The following is a 22,415-nucleotide window of genomic DNA, read 5'->3' on the forward strand; positions in this document are numbered from 1 at the left end:
AAATTATCCTCTATTTATTACTATTCTTACTGTCAAATGACGCAAAAGTGATCAAATTGCTATTAAGATTTTGTTTTGTATAACACTTACCGCTCGTTTTCCTCGAGATAAAGCAGCCACTTCAAAATGATTATAAAATCTGTGACAGATGAAAAACGTGGTTTAAATAATTCGTAATCGCCTGCCTTAAAATACTGTAGGAATTTGCTAATGTATTTCATGGCCCTCGTTTGAATAGATACCAACGATCATGTATATCGACCAAATTTTGTATATTCCTGCCCACAATCATGTATTTTGTATTAAACCGTATATTACACGAGCGCTCTGTGGCAAACTCGGGGGGGGGGGGGGTCTCTATTATACCCAGAGGCGTAGCTATGATATTTTGCGCCCGGGGACGAACTATAAAATTGGCGCCCCAGCCCCCTCCCCGTTTAATCACATTTTTGAATATTACCCTTGTTTACTTATTATAATGTAACGTTGTAAGCCTCATTTTGGCGCCCCTGTACCTTGGCGCCCGGGGACATATGTACTCCCCTTCCCCCCCCCCTACGCCTCTGATTATACCTGCTGTATCAGTTGAGAAATATATTGAACAGATCAGGCCCCAATACTCTCGCTCTGAAAAACATTAAAATAATTATATGCAGAATATCGGTAGGTCTCCCTCTTGCCGAAAATGTCAGCACCATATATATTTTGCAAGTAATGTAATGGGTATAATAACACACACACACACACACACACACACACACACACACTTTTTTGGGAGTGGGGGGGGGGGCAACGGACAGATGCCCCCATTTCCCAAAAAAAATAAAAAGTATTTTATATTTGTGTATTTCCCCCTCAGATGTGTTCTACGTTTTATTAAAACAAAATTTTATATAAAAAAATTAGTTTTTAGAATTTTTGATGGGGTATTTATGTTTCCATAGTGTTATCTAAAGGGTTGTTCGTCCGAGTCTGGTTTCCCTCACCTTGCTCGAAGTTCATTCCCTTGAAATGTTTTGTAACCTTTGCTATATGTCGCCTAGGTCTCAGTGTTTGCTATATGTAATGGTGTTATATTGTGTGTATGCTATATTTTCTTTATGTTTGAGACAGCAAGTATAGATCAAATATCTTTCCCAGTTGTATTTCTTCCTTTATGATGTTATATTGTATCTTTTAATTTGTTTTATGGTTTTCTAATTTTGACGATGGAATGGTGTACTATTTAGACTTTGTTTAAAAAAAATAATTTCCTATTTTATTATTCGAGTGATAATATGTGTCGTTCCTCATAATAGTCTTTAAAGATGTTGATAGGTAGGTTACGCTCGATCCAAGGTTCACGCTTCTTTATTCTCTATGTGTTTTTCCTGGGTCGCGTTAGGCCTCCTTTATTTAGTTTATCTGATTATGCTTTATTGAAAGATCCAAACGTATTTATGAGACCACATTATTCTATAGTGGTCAACCATGCAGTGCGGGAGAAGTTAGTAGGGTTTTAAACTAAGTGTTATACAGTATGTATTTGTGTCTTTATTTTGTCTGTTTATGTTCTACATTGGGTGTTTTCAAAGACTCATGATGGGCCTATGCACTTCACTGAGCCCTGTGACTTAGCCCCATGATGTCATCGCCATTTACTTCCCCCTTATATTTTCCCTGTATCCCTTCCTATATATGTCTTTAGAATTTTCTTTCAGAGAAAGAAGAAAAAAAATTAAATTACAAAATTCTTTTATTTTTTTCTTTCTTCCTTTCTTCCCTTTTCTCTTTTAAAAAAAAAAGTTATATGGGTTTCTTTGAAATATTTGAAATAGAATTTGAAATTTTCTTTGAAATATGGCTGTTGTGGGGTGCGAGGAGGGGGTATGGGTATGGCATCAGCTCGCAATTGCGCTACGCGACCCTTCGGTCTGTAATACCTATTCCTCCCTCCCCCTCTCTCCCCCAATTCCAACATCAATTGCGTTATATCAACCTGACGGTAAGTATCTATTCGTCGTAAGACGTACTGAGTTCTTGTTGTGGTTAATATTCTTATTTTTACCACGTATCTTATTTAAAAATCTTTATCACCTGTCCACAGGATATCATCGTAGTTACTATATAGTCTATACATTTTAGAACGATTTTGTTTTCGTAGTCTAAATCTATGAATAAAATGTTATTTTTGTTATACTTATATTTTTTGCAAATTTTCATTATTAACTTTATCCTATTATGTTTAGATTTATCACATTGGACAATCGTATGTAGTTTGGTGAAGTTCGCTGTTTTACATAAAGGGCATTTCGGCATTATCCTCAGCATACGATGTTTGATTGTTTCTTCGCCTGTTAGCCAGGTGTTGTGCAGGTATTTAAAAATTATACTTTGTGTTTTGACAGATCTTATTTTCCCCAATTTTTCCAATTTTTTGTCCAATTTACCCCCTCAGTTGTCCTGCTCTACTCTACATTTTATATTTTTGGTTACCTCCTCCCTAATCCAAGCGTGACTTTTACTTATTAAATTTTGCATAAATCTGTTTTGTCTCTATATTTTAAAATTAGTTCTCATATGTTTGCGTGGCACTTCGATTTTTTTATATTAATTTGTTATTTTTGTATATCTCTGGTCGGTTTCTCAAGGTGAAGCCGAACCAGTAGATGTACGGTGCTTCTCACGCTGTAGCCGGGTCTGAGTGCATTTTTTTTTTAATCTATTGATTATGTTAGTTAATTATAGTAGTAGAGGGCTCGGCAACCCCAAGCCCCCTCTACTTTTGGCCCTATATAATGTCTCTTTTTTTACGTAATGCATTTTATGATTCCATATATAATCTATTATTTCGTTGTCTGTTTTGTTTAAAATTGTATTATCCATATCTATGGATTTAATTATGTAGTTAATATTTGAGTATAAATAAGTCTTGGCCACTTGGGCCCGCTCCATGATAGGTAATGGCGCCATGGCCAGATTTTCACATTTTCTCTTATTTTATTGATAATATGTTCATAATTTTCTACAGCTTCTTTTTTTTTTATTACCAAAGTAAACCCCTAGAGCCTTTACAGTGTCTCTCAGTAAGTGTGTGTGTGTGTGGGGGGGGGCGATAATCCAGGGTGGTTGCCCCTCCAGTTAACTATTTTTAAGATTTCGTGCTTGTTGTGGTTTATTTTGGAACCCGACGCTTATAGCATTTCCCCTCTCTTATAAAGATGTTGCAATCATATGCATGTTAGAGCATTTTTTAATTCTTTTTTAGGTTTGGTATTTGTATGCCTTGTATAATCAGGGGCGGATTAAGGCTCACTGGTGCCCTAAGCACTGACAAATCTTGGCGCGCCCCTCTTTTCCACGTACACCTGAGAAGATAACCCTAGGGTGTACCATGATCAAGAAACAGAACATCATGATCAATTTGCACTAGTTGTATTAGTTTTTTTTACAAATCTTCATTCTTTTTTCTTTCTTTCTTTTCACCCTTTTCTCAACTTTGTGGTGCCCCCTTTGGCCCTGGTGTCCTATGCACGTGCTTAGTCTGCTTAATGGTTAATACGCCCCTGCTTGCACATCTGGGTTGTTTCTTATCGTGTGACGTAGGATTTATATTGCCATTACGTATTCTAGCATTGATAGTGGACATCCTTGTATCACTGATCGTTGTATTTCAAATTCTTTCGTGCATTTCCCGTTTAATTATCCCAGTGTGTAGGATTTTGGTCCATTTTGGAAATTGGGTCCGAAACCAAATTTTTTAAAAACATTCTTTATACAGTTTTGTTCAAATCAGTCGAAAGCTTTCTCCTGGTCGAAGAGTACCATAGCACTCATCATACCAGTTTCATTTATGTAGTTAATTATAGTTTTAATGTTTAAAATATTGTTTTGTATATCCCTCCCCCACAAGTTTGATTTACATTAATTATCTTGTTTATCCTACCCTTTACTGTATTTGTTAAAATCCTACTTAAAATCTTATAGTCCGTGTTTAAAAGTGATATAGGCCTCCAGTTTTTAATCTCGTCTCTATTCCCTTTCCCTTTGTATATAATTGTGATAACTCCCTCCCTCATAGATTTAGTCATTTTATTTTTACTTAAAACTATATTATTATACAAAGCGTTTAAGATCGGCGTCAGTTCACCGTGGAACTTTTGGTAGAATTCCACGATGAGTCCATCTTTCCCTGGTGACTTTTGTGAGTGTTGATATACTTTTTGTGATTTCTTCATCTGAGATGACTTCATCACATTGGTCTCTATGTACTGCTGATGTCATCTCACAGTCGACATTTTTTAAGTAGCTGTCGATTGTGCTGAAGTATATGTTCTGTGTGGTGTGTGGTGTATAGTTCTTTATAATATTTGGAAATATTATTTAGGATATCTTCTTTTACAGTATGGGTTACATTGTTTATTTTGATATTGTTTAAAATTGTATCACCCTCTTTTCTAAATTCTTCTCGCTTATATACGTTTTTTGCCTCGTTGTAGATCTCTGTAAATTTTCCCGCCCTTATTATTCTCCCCTGATTTTCGTCTTCTTCAACGATTTTAATTTTGTCTGTCAATCGTTTTTTTTTTTCTTTCTCCATCGTCGTTTGTTGTTTTGCTTAGTTTTAATTTGAGTTCGTGTTTGTCGTTTTTTTCTGGGGTTTTTCCGCCCTCTATTTGAGTACTGAATATTTATTCCTTTTATTTTGTTTTTTAAAACATCCCAATCAATTATTATATTAATATTTTCTTCATTTTTGACGGTTTCAATTTCTTTTTTTAATTATTATTTCGACATATTCTTTGTCATTTAAAATCTTATTATTTAGTTTCCATAGTCCTGACCCACATTTTTCTATTTTTTTCATTTTTAGGTCAATAGTGAGCATGAAATGGTCTGATAGCTTTTGGTTGGTTATTGCAGTATTAATATATATTAATGGATCATAAAAATTTCCGTAAAATTTATCAATCCTGCTAGACTGGTTTAATTTATAGTTACCCAGTTGAAATCTCCCCCTATGATTAGATTTTCCATCGAATATTGTTGTAGGTAGGTGTATAAGTTTTCTTTAAAATTAGTTTCTTATTTCTATTAGCTGGCATGTACACATTTATAATATGCCAATTAAACATTTTAACACGTAGCAACCGTCCCTTAAAAAATTCCCCCCTCCTCAAACCTTTCCCAGCTTTTTAAAAATATTATTGTTGCAACCAACTCTAATATCATTATTTGCAAAATTGTTGCATATCTTTATTGCGTTAAGTTTGTCTTCTACTAAAATTTCGAACTCTGGCTTAATTCTATAGTGTGTTTCTTGTATCATTATTACACCAAAGTTTGTTTCTTTGGCTACTTTGTCTGCTTTCGCTTTGTCTATCCCATTGCTGTTGATAGTAGCGATCCGGAAATTTGTTTCTTCCATTTTTGCTTTACTCCCAGGTGCCGCATCACTTTTATATAGAATTTAATTGTATATATTTCAGTTAAAGTTATTATATTCCATTTGTTTTTGTACACACACACCAGCACGCTCGACAAAGAGCGCTTGAGTAATATACAGTTTGATACATCCTACATGGTAGTGGGCAGGAATACATATATAGGTCGTTATCCTTCTCGACCGAAGTAGTAACATTGTTCCAATGCTAACACTCGACGTCCTCGATTTGTGCTTCATCGTATTTGCAGTCTATACACTTAAAGTTACAATGGAAAAGTGTACATGAACATATTTATACCATAGACAGACCCTTGAAGTACTACTTTTTTCGGTCTAAAACTGTCCCAAAAAAAAAAGAAAAAAAACCCAGCATGTAATAGTTCATTTCGATACAGTTGCACAGAGCATTTGACGTTCATTTTGATGTCAATATATATTGATATCGATTAAGTGCGATTTGTTTTCAAAGCTGCTTTATTGCTGGTAGTGCTTCTGTTTTCAAGTTCGATATATAATATACCCATGGAGCAGTAGTAATACAGAAATCAGAACAACAACCATCATCATCATCATCGGGAGTATTATTATCGTATATGTTGGTCACATCGATGATCATTAATAAAAAGCGGTTGAAATATGAACAATATTCCATCTCTTCAAATAGCAAATAACTAAGCAAAGTGTGTGTGTGTGTGTGTGTGTGTGTGTGTGTGTGTGTAATTTTTAACGTAGCTTTAAAAAAAAATGCAATCATATCGCTACCATGTCTGCATTGTGACAGTTTATAATGATGTCTAGCAATGTGGCATCATGCCACAAACATACAGCATTTTGTCCCACCCAGTCACATTATCCTCACACCAATATCTTAATGATGGGCGCCAAAAGAGGCAGCTGCTAGTACCATTTTTATGTCTTTAGTGTGATTCGGCAGGGGTTTGAATCCGCGACCTCTAGCATCCAAGGCGGACGCTCTGTACAGACACTGCACCACCTGAGCGATCGCTTAGCAAAGAATGTACGATACTGTTTCCTGTTGTTCATAACAACTCGACCTGGAGACCCACCTGACGGAAAATGAAAGCGCATTATAACGTTATAATATACGAATCCGGAATTTTTTTTGATTATTATAATTTTCAAGAAAGTTAGTGCCTTTTAGCATTTGACAAAGTGTGCTTGCAGTTGCATACTAAGGGGAGGGGGAGTTTACAACATACTTCGATGCTGACTACTGATTTGAAGCATAAAATTAAAACTAAACAACAGCATAACATGTTTATATATCTTATTAAATACGTCTTCATTTGTCTTTCCGTGCGCCAAAATGCCTTCCTACACGAACATGTTCCATATAGGTAAATAAGTTGTACCAATCGTAAACAACCACCGATTTCGACATATATGATATCAATTTATAGGTTTCTCATCAGTTTAAATCGATCTGTGCAAAAAAAAAAAAAAAAAAAAAAAAAAAAAAAAATAATTAAAAAAAATGTGTGAAAATGAATAATAAAAAAGTTGCTATTTGCGACTCATTGTCGCTTGCGACTTTACCGATCTTCGTATCCTTGATGCTTCCATCCTTCCCGTTTAGGGATGGTAGCACCTACTTGGATGCTAATACTATAGATTTGAAGCATATAATTAAAGCTGTACAACAGTAAATAATATGTTTATGTATCTTCTTATTAAGTACGTCTTCATAATGTATGTTCGTGCGCCCAATGCCTTCCTCTACGAACGGTTTCGATATACACGAATAAGTCATACCAATAGTAAATAAACACCGATTTTGACAAATTTCATATTAATATATAGGTTTCTCATCTGTCTAACTCGATCTGTGCCAACAGACATGTGTGAACATGCAGAATACAAAAAAGTGTACTTTTTACTGAATATTGGGTTCGACTTTACTGATCTTCATATCCTTGCTACGTTCATATACCGTTCCCGTTCTGCGATGGTAGCACATACGTCCATGCTAATACTATAGATCTGAAGCATAGAATTAAAGCTGTACATAATTATAAAATATGTGTATGTATCTTATTAAGCACGTCTTTATCTGTCTTTCCGTGTGCCTACATCTGACCTATACGAAAGTTTTCCATATGGGCGAATAAGTCATACCAATCGCAAAGAACGATTTTGACACGTTTGATATCAGTTGATAAATTTTTATCAGTCTAAATAGATCTGTGCCAATATAAATGGGTGAAAATGCAAAATAGAAAAGTTGGTATTTTTCACTCAGTATCGCTTGCAACGTTACCGATCATCGTATCCTTGCTACGTCCATCTGCCATTCCCGTTTTGCGATCGTATCACATTTTTTCGATGCTAATTCTATAAACCTGACACATATAATAAAAGCTGTTCAACGGTAAATAATGTGTATGCGTCTTATGAAGTACGTCTTCATTTGTACGTCCTTGCGTTTAGTGCCTTCCTAACCGAATATTTTCCATATAGGCGAATAAGTCATACCAATCGCAAACAACCAACGATGTTGACAAGTTTGATATCAATTGATACGTTTCTCATGATTCTAAGTCGATCTCTGCCAATAGACATGTGTGAAAATGCAAAATAAAAAAGATTGTTCTTTTTACTGAATATCGGGTGCGACATTACCGATCTTCATATCCTTGGTACGTGAAACTACCATTGCCGTTTTGCGATTGTACCACATATTTCGATACTAATACTACAAATTTGAAGAATATAATTAAAGCTGTACAACAGTAAATAATATGTGTGTGTATCTTATTAAGTACGTCTTCATTTGTCTGTCTTTTCTCCTAATGTCTTCTATACGATCGTTTAACAAACAGGTGAATAAGTCATTACAATAGTAATAAACACCGATTTAGCAAAATTTGATATCAATTGTTAGGTTTCTCGTCAGTCTAAATCGATATGTGCCAACAGAAATGTGTGAAAATGAAAATAAAATAGTTTGTATTTTTGACTCGATATCGGTTGCGACTTATACGTGCCTCTACCATTGCAGTTTGCCACGGTACCACATATTTCAATTTTAATATTATAGATCTCAAACATATAAGGAAAGCTATACAACAATATATAATATGTGTATGCATCTTATAAAGTACATCTTTGTGTGTCTGTATGTCCGCTCAATGTCTTCCTCAATGAGCGTTTTCCATATAGGCAAATAAGTTATAACATTAGTAATTTTTTAAAAACGCGATTTAGACGAATTTGATATCAATTGATAGGTTTCTCATCAGTCTAAATTGATCTGTGAAATATATAAATGTGTGAAAATGCAAGTAAAAAAGTTGATATTTTTTACTTGGTGTCGCTTGCGATATTACGGATCATCAACGGATCATCATATTCTATATTCTACCTACGTGCCTCTACCCTTGCCGCTTTGAGATGGTACCATATAATTCGATGATAATCATTTGAATGTTAGTGCTCCTAGATCTTTACAACACGAACGTTTATCTTAGAGTCGAATAAGTCATACCAATCGTAAGCACACACAGATTTTGACAAATCTGGTATTATTTGGTAGGTTTCTCATCAGTCTAAATTGATCTATGCCTACAGAAATGTGTGAAAATGCAACCTAGAAAAGTTTATATATTTTACCCAGTATCCTTTGCGACTTTACCATTACCAATCTTCATATCCTTGTTACGTGCCTCTAGTATTGCTGTTTTGCGATGGTATCACATACCTCGATGCTGATACTAGTGATATGAAGCATATACTTAAGCAATAAAACAGTAAAAATTATGTGTATGTATCTTATTAAGTACATCTTCATTTCTCTGTCCGTGCGCCTATATCCTTGCAACATGATCGTTTTCTATAAGGCTAAATATGTCATGTTAATCGTAAAAAAAGCTACAAAGATTTGGACCTATTTGATATCCAGTCATTGGTTTCTCATTAGTCTAAAACGACCCGTGTCAATATAAATGTGTGAAAATGCTACCTTGAAAGTTGCCTTTTTTGTCTCGGTATTGCTTGCGACTTACCGATCTTCATATCTTTGCTACCCGCTTCTACCCTTGCCGTTTTTTGATGGTTTGTATATAACCAAATAAGTCATGCCAATTGTAAAGAACCACCGATGTTAACACATTTGATATTAGTTTATAGGTTTCTCATCCTCCAAATCTTTCTGTTTTTAAGAAACGTTTTTCTAATTCAACTAACGGGTCATCACGCTAAAATTACGCTACTGACAAATGTCACCTTAATATCCTACATACTAAACTTAGACAAGCAGGTAGTCTCCTGAAATCCGACCTTTACATGGTGAATTTAGTTAACTCTTTCACGTGTGCATGTGCTTATGATAATGAAGAAGTTGAACACTTTGTCTATTGCCCCTTACCTAATGCCAAAGATCCCAGCTCTTTCGCTCTACCTTTCAATACACTTCTTGGTTAAGTCTAGATTTATCATTGAAAAGTGACGTGACTACTCACCTACAATAAGATGTCTTTCTGCTTGTGTGATGACCCGTTAGTTAAATTAGAGAAACGTTTCTTAAAAATAGAAAGATTTGGAGGATTTCGGATATCATCAGGCAGAGAGTTCTAAAGACGAATCGTATATGGTAAAAGGTCGTGTGAAAATATAAAGTTTGGTTGAGATTGGTGTGATACTTTGAGAGTAACGTAGACGATAATTAGATGCCTCATATCTCCTTTGTGGAAGAAGTTCGTTTAAATAGTTAGGTACTTGAGTATTTATAATCGAATACATAATGCATAATCTCTTCCTTTTCCTTCGTTGTGCAAACCAAGCAGTTTCCGCATAAAGAGACTATCTAGAAGAATTAATGGGTATAGATCTGGAACGATCCGTGCATCTTCCATCTGATTTTCCCCCCTTTATTCTGATCTTTCCGAATCTTCAATAGAACAATTATCCCAGACTCCAGAAGTATATTCTAAGGTTGGACTTATGAATAGTGTATATAATTTAGCTGAAGTCAACAATTAGTCTGCATTTAGACGGTAGTGTTTTATCTCCTTTCTTATACATCGGTATGTCATACGCTAGCTTGCACTGTGTTAGGAACACGCTGGCTGGGAGTGATTTATTTAAATGTATTTGCAATGGAACATACATTTCTTCAACTATACTTGTACAAGTTTATTACTTATTGGATTGGTTCCAGCGGTTTTGTTTAGGTCAAGACTAGTTACTACATCTATAATTTCTTGTTTATATATAATGATGGCAGAAATAAAAGTTTCATTTCTAACTTCAAAATGCGGTAACTGTTTATCATAATTTTTTAAACGTGTAACATATCAAACTTCCGAGTTCAACAGGTCGCACTTCTCCTGATCACTTGTTGCAAATTTAGATGATCATTTCGTACGTTTCAGTGGAGGTAATAGGTTCCATGTCTTTGTAGAATGTACTTGTTATCTCATTATTTTCCAATAAGGTCGAGGATTTGATCCGATGGCAGGGGTTGAACCTGCATCCTTTCGGTCGCAGGTCTGAGACGCTAACCACTGAGCCAATGTTGCTCCTCTTAAGATTAATATACCCATATGATATTTTCCAGTATCATACGTAACTATATGATACGTTTAATAACACCCAGTAACTCAGCAAATGCCGGCATGACGACATATGAATTGAAGGTGTAATGACGAATGCAATTTAAAGTCAATTATGTAACCTATTTTTATGCTTTTTATTGAATATCATTTCTGTCATGTGATACACATAACATAATCTTACATTTAAGTTTATTTAAAATGAAATTTATGAAATTCGTTAAATAGTTTCAATCTTTTGCGACTCTCGTGAAAAGATCCTTCATTGCTGTTCATGTAATTTTACATGTCATTATATTTCTTTATTGATTTGCACTTTGGTTACAAAAGAGACAACTTTTGCAATTTAAAACTTATTTCATCTATACTACACTAGTATAGCTCATGAAATGAAGGCAGTTTACTTGGCCTCTAATTCATCTATAGGGAATGATACCTGCGGGAGACTGCTCTATCTGACCAGTGTGTAACTATGGAAACGGTAATTTAGTGACCTCTTCTCCAGCCTCGAGCTTTAGGTTAAGACTGAAATTCGCTGTCTTATGTAATGTTCTGTATCTGTAGTTTAAAGCTGGGAGAATTATACAAAGAGAATAGCAAGTAAACCCTTCTGTAAATGGAGCAAACTCGCACTTTTACACTGTAAAACTAATTTATCTTACAATCATTTATGAATAATTAAAAATTACTGAGTAGTAACTAAGAATATATAAATTCTTTAGATGGAGACCCAAATTTCATTTTTTAAATTATCGTATTTTTTATGTTTACTTTCCAGATACATTTTTAAAAAAATTCTCAAGAAAATATGAAATCTGACAAAAGATAACGAAAGTCTTATTATTTTGATTTTTTGTAAAGAGCAAAGAAAGAAAACTATTAATGACATAAGCTTTCATCATGACATATACACACTAGCCTCCACAGAAGTACCTTTATGACAGTACGGTTAAAATAGAAATAAATATGCATATACAGTTGTAAACTTTCCCGATTTATGACTAAACATTTATACTGTGATAGGGTATTCTTAGTAAGTAAAATGTGTATTATACAATGAATGAATAGGAGGTATTCGATGAATGGACTGCACGCATTTCAGGTGCAGTGGCTACTCAAGATTATTTACTGATGCACAAACTAGTTATAGTTGTCATACTGGTTGTCATTCCAGGGATACTGACAGTCAGTGATTTCCACCTTGTAAAATCTTTCCTCTAGGGCGGACAATAATAATAGTTTCTGAAGCTGATTTTATTAGCAATGGTTTGCAAAATAACAACAAATATCCTTGTGTTTTATCAACTCATTATGGTTCCGCTGCTTTGGTAGAACAAAAAGGAATGTTCTTTATTGTTTTATGAATTTTATGCCCTGTGACAATGGCCAACATTTTGTAGGTCACGATCACCTTGGCATAAACTTATTTTATGCATGGCAGTTGGAAACTACGAAAATCTTCTTAGAGGCGAGCTGTATAATCGGCAGTTACATTGTTATTCTGAAAGAATTCTGATAACTAAATAAATAAGTAAATAAATAAAAACACCATCTTTTATCATTAAAAGTTGCCAAGTGTTGTTTATACATTGTACGTGGCGTAATTCGTAAGTTTACTCGGCATATTTTCAACTCGGTAACGCCTGGTAACGGTCATACTTTTACCTAAATATGTGGGTCCTTTGAGAGCATCGTAAATGTATGGAGGAAAAGAAATAATTGTATTTTATGCTCATCTCAAAAGATTTGTTTGTATTTCTGCGAAATAGTCATGCCTAACCAGATAATAGCACAGACCCCCCCCCCATTGTAACTACAAAGCCTTGAGCAAGTGCGAAGTTACCAGTTAATTTTATTGTTTGTTTCTATTTTTCAAGTTGTCTTCGTGTGTGCGCGCGTAAATTGAAAGCTTGTTATTACCAGTCAATATCGTCAATCATATTTGCTCCATTATTCCATGCAGATAAGAAAGGAACTAATTTTGTGTTGAATTTGTGCCCCCCCCCCCCATCCCACCCCGCCCCGGCACGGTACAATAAACAAACACTTGATTGAAAATAAAATAAAAGAAACTAACCTTGCATTGTTATAATGTATTCCTTCTTTTTTCATCATGCGAAATTTACAGAACAAAATATATCAACGAACTCCGTAAATGTAGCGGATGCCGGCATGCGTATGCATCCTTACTGTGTGTGTATCGCTAATGTCAGATAAAAAAAATATCGCAAAAGAGACGAAAATATCACCAGATTGCTTGAAGGCGCCTGCCATTCACGCATGATAAGTTTCAAGGTGCAAACGGACCAAGATTATATTGTATCCAGGTTAACTATACGACGATATCTCGCAAATAAAAAAAAAAAAATCATTATTTTAAAGAACATACAATGTGAGTGCAAATGATAATCTTTCGCAGGTATGAGTTACGAAAGTATCATGGGGGGGGGGGGCACCAGACAGATGACCCCCACCACATAAAAAATAAAGTGTTTTCATGTACTCTTGTATACCCCAAGATGTGTGTGCTTGTTTAAAGTTTAAAACAGGAATTTTGATCAAACTTTTAGTTTATAATTAGTCCTAGTGTTTTCTAAAGGGTAGTAGTCTGAAACATGGGTCTTATTCCCATTTTCAGATTTCATATCCTTGATTTTTAGTGATCTTTGTCAAGAATTTTCTATGTTCCGTGTATGCTATGTGTATCAATGCTATGGTGTGTGTATGCTATATAGTCTGTGTGTAGGGACAGCAATACTATGTCAAATTTGTCTCTGTTGTCTTAATATATATTTTTCTATGGACTTTTCAAATTTATTTGTTTGTCCTGGTATAAATTTAGTTGCTTTTGAATTAATTTGCAATTTAGAATTCCGGCGAGATGAACGGTATACTACCATTTGAAATTAAAATAAAACCTTTTGTTTTATGTGATTGACTATGGTGTTGTGTTTCTCACATTAAAGTCTATTTTCAAAATGAGGTAGGCTGTATTCGAGTCAGGGTCCGCACTTTCTTTCTTTATTTATTTGTGTTTCTCCCGATTCGAGTTAGGCCTCCTCTCTAGTATTTAATTTATAATGTAAAAGAAGTAAATATCCAACCCAAAACCCCTTAGGAAGCTTTATACATTTACTGGTTTGGTTTTAGCATGAAAAACATAAGTGACATCTACAAAAATAATAAACTGGTAAAAAGACTAGAAACAACAAGGACCTTTAGAAGTATAAAGGAACTTTTATGTAAATATAGGGAAAATGAGGAACTTTGGGGAATTGAAACTAAGGAAACATATAATTGGATAAGGGAAAATTTAACCTCTAAAATTAAAAATAAAGTAGAGGAGGAAATATCTCGGTTAATTGGGACAGACCTTAGAGGTACTGGACCAACATCGGCTCTCCAAAAATACAAAGCTTGATATTCAAATATCTACACGACATATGCATACATGTAAATTATCTCATGTGCAAATGTGCGAACTTCACAAAATATCATGCGATGGCACAGTGCGAGTTTAGGAAACAAGACAGGATACAATTAATTATGGAGATATCCAAGAAATAAAAATACAGAAGAAACCAAGTTTTATATCAAGACGGCAACTTTAACAAAACTTTAATAGGAAAAATAACAGATAACATAACTAAAACCATGATGGCGTGTGACCAAGTCATAAACATAAAAAAAATGAATAGGCAAATTTTTTTGTAATCCTTTCAAATTAATTAGAAAAAAGAACTTCTAGGAAGATTTGTGAATGGGAGGGACGGGGCTGCAAAGGGTGAAAAGAAGGGGAGGGAGATGGGGCAATGGATAATCTCCCCTTAAAGGGGACCATCACAAAGTGAACCCTTGCCCTCATACCCCCACCCCGGATTGGAATCTGCTGTAGCCGCCACCCTTTTAGATTCTTATAAATTTTCCTAAACAGCTTCAGTTTCTTTTTATTATCCATTACAATTAAAATTAAATAATTAAATAGACTTTAATTATATTACGTAAACTATCACAAATCCTAATTATCGGGACAGAGAAACTATATGGGAAAAGAACGAGATAATGACGTCATGGGGCTATGAAAGAGTCGGGAAAAACACCTCATATAGGAAACTTTACATACATACACGAAAACAAAGGATCTAATAAGTCTCTCTTCTAATTCTATTTGCTCAAAATGTGCAGCTGTCGCACTGCACGGTAAATCCCCACTGTGTGTGTGTATGTGTGTGTGTGTGTGTGTGTGTGGGAAGAACAACCATTTTTAGAGATTTTGGCAGAAATCCAATAAATAATTTGAGACGGCCTAACTCTAGGTGAGAGAAATACAAGCAAATAAAAAAGTGTATGGACTCCAACTCGAGTACAGCGGATTTCAATTTACAAATCCAATATGTGAATAATGACACAATATATTTGCACACACAACACATTAAGTTTTTTTTTTCTTAATTAAATTATAATACACCGTTACTTAGCCAAAATTCAAAAATATATTAAATAAATAAAAATAAACCTTTTCTTGATCCGATTATAAGGTCCTAAGATTACTGGGGAGATTTGGGAAAAAATAAAGGCTATCCCAACATGGAAGCAAAATATAGCATACACAAACTATAGCATATATATATATAGCACACACGGGATATAGGCGACCTCTAGCCAAGGTCAACCAAGAGTATAGGGAAGGGATTTCAAGTCAGGTGATGGAAAGATGGAAACCTATTCGGAAAAACAACCCTATAGATAAAACTAGGTTTTAAAAGAAATACCCCGTTAAAAAGGAGAATTAAATTTTTTTGACCTAAATTCTTTTGCATAATATAAAACATACAACACATGGGGGGGGGATAAATACACATAAAACACTATAATTTTTTGGAAAAGTGGGGTGGGGGGTCTGTCTGGTGCCGCCCCCCCCCCCCAGTACTTCGTCTTGTGGGGATAAATGTACGTCATTTCCTGCTGGCGTCCTCTATAGGTGGAAAATCGTATCTAAGTAACAGTGATGTATACTTTTATTTCGAGAAATTAAATTATTTTTTCTGTACACTTTATAGGTTTTTTTTGGTTCTTTTTGTTCAAGTATAACTACTTTTAATCATGTTATGCAAATCTGATGTATAAAGAAAAATGTTGGTGCATGGCCGGTAACTTTTATACGTCATGGCAACGGAAAATAAATTCCGCGCATGCGCATTTTGTGTGGGAGCACCAAAAAAAACCCCACACAAAAACAAGCAATTTACTAAAACAAGCCATTACGTGAGAACTTGGCCTGAAAAGAGCAAATATAGGTACTATAAAATATTGCTAGTCTCGGATTTGACAAGCCTTAGTTTTTTATGCTGATGAAACATTTTTCAGTAGAATTTTTTTTCCTACAGTTTAAATGCCTAATTTTACTGTTTATAATCATACATGTTCAAATGTACTGGTCACATATAACAATATCGTCGAAATATTAACTGATACCATGCTGGATTTATATAGAATGTCTAAATAATCATAAAACTAAAGGTGTAATTGATTATAACCAATATATATTTTTTGCAATAACAAGATAATGAGATCCGAACATTGACCAAACAGTACTTAGAGAAATTCAATATCGATTAGTTCATCCTCAACCTCCAACTGATATACTTTATTGCAAGGGGTAAATGGTACCGTATTGAAAGACGTGTTAGGATAAAAGATACCGTTGTTAAAGAATATCCTGACCGACTGAGATCTTAACATCGTACATCATAGCTGCAAACAGTGCAAGCCAATATACACATTTGCATTATGCTCACGCAAGAAATATTGTATCAACCAAATGGGTTTCTTGACCGAGCGATGTCAAGCCCTTGCGCGAATCCCGCTACGAGTCATAGGTTTCCCCGATTCAAAGGAATCCTGTACAACTACTTCTGCAAACTGGAAAGTCCAACGCGTCCAATCTATCAGTAATGTTACTCTAATTAATACATGACCACAAATCCCAACTTCCCAATTGTATGTCAATGTCACAACTGCAAAGCTTCTCTTCGTTAACTTTCCGTAACTTACCGCCAGTATTTCACGCCGTGAAACTATACAACTCAACAACCTAATACAGGGAACCGTTTTTACTACGCCACCTTAGGCCTTTTAAATCATGATTTTTAGCTTCATTTCGCCTGTAACTTTGTAACATATTTACCACCACAGCAACAATAAATGGCGCCCGCCGACGGCGGAACAGTCCTTTTCTGTTGATTCCATTGTATAATTTACCAATCTCCAGTCATAAATACTGCACCTGGAGTCACACGATCAATTCACGCAATTAGATTTGAATAGGGACTACTGAGTGACAGGGATACTCATGCGGCTCTTACCTGAATTCACCAAAAGTAAACCATGTCATCTTGAAACTCACTTACACTTCACTCCGTAACGTTTGCCCCTAGTAATTGGCTAATTATTTTGGTCTAAAGACTATAATCCCAGCACCGACTTCCCATATTCAAGCAAGTATATAAGGAATCCTTAAAATGGAGAGCGGTAAACAAATGCGCATACTCCAAAATATATTACAATATTATACATACCTTGGAATTTTATTAACTATTTTTGTTTACATATTTTCATTGTACTCGTGGATGGGTAATGTGATTTTGCGTTCTGCCTTGCTTATAAAATGTATTGTCTTTGGTCAACAAAAGTTGATTTAGAGAGGATAAGAAAAGAAGTTTTGTTAAACGATGATGGAATTAAATAAACACTGGGGACAATATCGTACGTTGCACATAAATCGCAGAGATTAATTGAGATTTTGCTTAACGGTCAATCAGTCCGCACTCGAAGTAGGGAAATAAGCGAATAGTGCAAAAGCCGACCATTGTCTGATAATCGACGTACATCTGCCACAGCCATATATTGTAAAAATCCCATTACTACAGGTAAAAAAGAATTAACTACAACTGCTTCTTTGGGGCGTCATGTGTGACCAGTGTATATTAGTACTGTGTTAGAAAAATATTGCGACAAACCAAAGTAAAGAAAACAGTCACTTTTATCAATCAGTCCATATCGTTTTACAAATTATACTGAATAACTGACTTCAGTAGAACTCAGAAGAATGTATTCCTGTAAGCACATCACGATTGCGGTGTTTGTACATTTATATAAAGTGGGATCATTTTACAAGCAAAGTATACATTTAAAAATTAACACTACAAATGAGACAACGCTTAAGTACATACGGATTATAATCGTGAGATGGCAAAGAATGGTTCATATGTTGAGAGGTAACCAATACACCAACAAAATAAGAGTTTGTAAGAACATCTTATTTCCTTCTTAGATATACTTAGCCATAATGCAAATTGTTTCCTAATATGAAACATGTAAACATATTCCGACCATGCTGGAAACAAAAATAGTAAATTTAATTTAGTTCAGCGTAAACTGTAAGTTAGTTCTTTCCTTTTGGCATGGTGTCTGAATAAAAAAGTATATTTCTCAAATTTGCTAACCACTACACTGTCATTATGTAATTAGATACCTAATTGATGTACCATGATTGTATACATATATCTATAAATATATATAGTTTTGTGGACATGTACGGTTGAATAATACCATCCCGTGTTTGTGTAGGGAAATGCGTACATCACAATCGCACTCGTAAATTTGAATCAATACCATCTCATGAATGGTTAGGGGCCGTCCATTTAGTATGTACGCATAGAGGGGTGGGGGGGGGTAACCCAAATGCATAGGCTTGAGCATGGAGGTATACTGATAATATATGTACGCATTTAAGGGGGGGGGGGGCGCTGAAACCTCGAAAATAAGTTGTATAATACGTAACCTGTTCGACTTGGTTCAGTAGGCTTTTGCATTTTAGCGGACATAAGACAAACTTGTCCCACCCAGTCACACTATCCTGACACCAGGCCGACTAATCCGAACACTAACCTCTTAATGATCGGCACCAAAAGAGGCAGCTGCTAGTACCATTTTTATGTCTTTAGTATGATTCGGCCGGGGTTTGAATACGCGACCCCTCGCATCCGAGGCGGACGCTCTATAGACACATTGCACCATCGGAGAAGTCGCTTAGTAAAGAATGTACGATACTGGTTCCTGTTTTTCATGACAACTCGACCTGGAGACCTACCTGATGGAAAATGAAGGCGCATTATAAGGTTATAATATACGAGTCCATAAATACATAAATATTTTTAAATTATAATTTTCGAGCAATTAGTGTCTCTTAGCATTTAACAAAGTCTGCTTGCAGTAGCGTACTAAGGGGAGGGGGGTTACAACATACTTCGATGCTAATACTACTGATTTCAAGCATAAAATTAAAGCTAAACAACAGCATATAACATGTTTACATATATTATTAAGTACGTCTTCATTTGTCTTTCCGTGCGCCAAATACCTTCCAACACAAAGATTTTCCATATAGGTAAATTAGTTGTACCAATCTTAAACAACCATATATTTCGACATATATAATATCAATGTATAGGTTCCTCATCAGTTTAAATCGATCTGTGCCAAAAAAAGTCGAGAAAATTAATAATAAAAAAGTTGGTATTTATGACTCATTATTGCTTGCGACTTTACCGATCTTCATATCCTTGATATGTGCATCTACCCTTCCCGTTTTGCGATAGTAGCACATACTTGGATGCTAATACTATAGATTTGAAGCATATAATTTAAGATGTACAACATTAAATAATATGTGTATGTATCTTATTAAGTACGGTTTCATATGTCTGTTTGTGCACCCGATGCCTTCCTATCCGAACGGTTTCCATATAGGTGAATAATTTATACCAATAGTAAACAAACACAGCTTTTGACAAATTTCATATTAATATATAGGTTCTCATCTGCCTAAATCGATTTGTGCCAATAGACGTGTGTGAAAATACAAAATAAAAAAGTTCCACTTTTTACGGAATATCGGGTGCGACTTTACCGATCTTCATATGCTTGCTACTTTAATACACCCTTCCCGTTTTGTGATTGTAGCACATACTTCGATGCTAATATTAGAGATCTGAAGTATAGAATTAAAACTATACAATATTATAAAATGTGTGTATATATCTTAATAAGCACGTCTTTATTTGTCTGTCCGTGCGCCTAGATCCGACCTATACGAAAGTTTTTCATATGGGCGAATAAGTCATAACAATCGCAAAAACAACGGTTTTGACACATTTGATATCAGATGACAAATTTGATTTTAATTGATATGTTTCTAATCATACTAAATCGATCTGTGCCAATAGACATGTGTGAAAATGCAAAATAGAAGGTTTTGTTCTTTTTACTGAATATCGGGTGCGACTTTACCGATCTGCATATCCTTGCTACGTGAATCTACCATTGCCGTTTTGCGATCGTACTACATATTTCGATGCTATTGCTATATATCTAAAGCATATAATTAAAGCCGTACAACTGTAAATAGTATGTGTATGTATCTTATTAAGTATATCTTCCTTTGTCTGTCATTTCGCCTAATGTCTTCCTATACGATCGTTTTCCATACAGGTGAATAACTCATAACAATAGTAAATAAACCCCGATTTTGACAAATTTGATATAAATTGATAGGTTTCGCATCAGTCTAAATCGATCTGTGATAGTAGAAATGTAAGAAAATGCAATATGAAAGTTTTGGTATATTTGACTCTGTATCGCTTGTGAATTTAACAATCTTCATAACCTTGATACGTGCATCTTCCATTGCCGTTTGTCTCGGTATCACACACTTCAATGTTTATAGTATAAATCTGAAGCATACAAGGAGAGCTATACAACAGTATATAATATGTGTATGAATCTTATTAAATACATCTTGATGTGTCTGTATGTCCGCCCAATGTCTTCCACAGCGAGCGTTTTCCATATTGTGTATTGTTCCACTTCCTATTTTTACACTACCTAATTTTGACCTAGTTTAATAAACACCCATTTCTACAGAGGACACATCTGTCGCAGCCTCGACATTTTTTTACACTTATCAGCATTGAGTCACTCGGACAAAAAGATTTGTCAAAAGTCATATCATTATTATTAATGAAGTGAAACAAGGACACATACGATGAAAAAAATAATACATTTCTCCAATTCACTTTTTTCCAACCAGGAAGTCCTCTTAAAATCTTTACCAACTATTCTGACAAGGCAAATACAATTCGTTCCATACCAATCATCCAGTCTGCTACTCAACATGTGTTAGCTATGTGACTCACAGCTGATAACTGCATCTCCATCACCTTTTTAGAATTGTGTTTTGTGTTTTACGTGAATATGTCATTACTGATTTTCTGAGGTGGTTCTTGGGTATTTTACTTTGGAGTAATGAACATGAAACACACGTTTATGGTATATTTCATAAATAAATCAGCATCCTCTACATTACTGCTAATTTAAATAAAATTACGTGTATTACTATTAGGATGTTTCTCTCAAAAATAGGCAATTTTACTTTAATAGTAAATTTTCAAACGTCCATTAAACTAATCTTGATATTTAACTTATTTTGACAAATTAATTCTTTCTAAATGTCTTCTGTCTCCTATTATTTGCACTATTAGAGAAATAAGTTATGAAGTATGCAAAACAGTTTTGTACCTTAAACAGTACATGTACATTAAAGAATTGGGGTTCTGCATATTCACAATGCCATTTAATTATTGCAAGGATGTTGTACACTAAATCCAGTATTCTTTTATTATAAGTAAACAATTGTATTATTATACCATCATGATTTTCCCCCAATTTTATTCTTTCAGCTTTTCCAACAAAATATCTGTTCCAAAACAAATTTTTTGATAAATATAGGAACAAATTCTGAGTAAACACCATTTTTCTTTTGTTGTCGTTGTTAATGGTAGACTGAGAGAAGAAAATGCAGCAGCATATAATATGAACTTAAGTGAAGTTATGAACTTACTAAGCCTGGATTTAAATAAATGGTATCACTTGTATTTCTAATGACAGCCACAATCCTCTTAGTTTGGGCTCAAGACCAGCAATAGTGAATAGAGGTATTTCGAAAGACATATAACAGCTCACTCATTATAATGTTACTAATTAGCATTATTGAAAACTTCTTAGATATCAAAATAAATAGTATATATGTATGGTGCTTGTTGGCGACATTGGCAGATTATTCACTCCACATCCTGGTTCCCGGGCAGTTTTGATCTCTCACAATAATAATCACGGGCATAGTGGCTCGTTACAAAGAAAATCAACAGATTTGGGTTCTAACCTGTAACACTATTAACATATTATATTGTTACAGGTTAGAACCCCATCCCTTGATTTTCTTTGTAACGACCCCCTGTCATCATGGGCAGTAAATTTGAAACATACTACTTCCGGGTCAATCTATTTTTAAGGTGCAATAT

The sequence above is a fragment of the Sinohyriopsis cumingii genome, chromosome 16 (genome assembly GCF_028554795.1).
Source record: "Sinohyriopsis cumingii isolate HCF-2022 chromosome 16, ASM2855479v2, whole genome shotgun sequence".
Classification (NCBI taxonomy): domain Eukaryota; kingdom Metazoa; phylum Mollusca; class Bivalvia; order Unionida; family Unionidae; genus Sinohyriopsis; species Sinohyriopsis cumingii.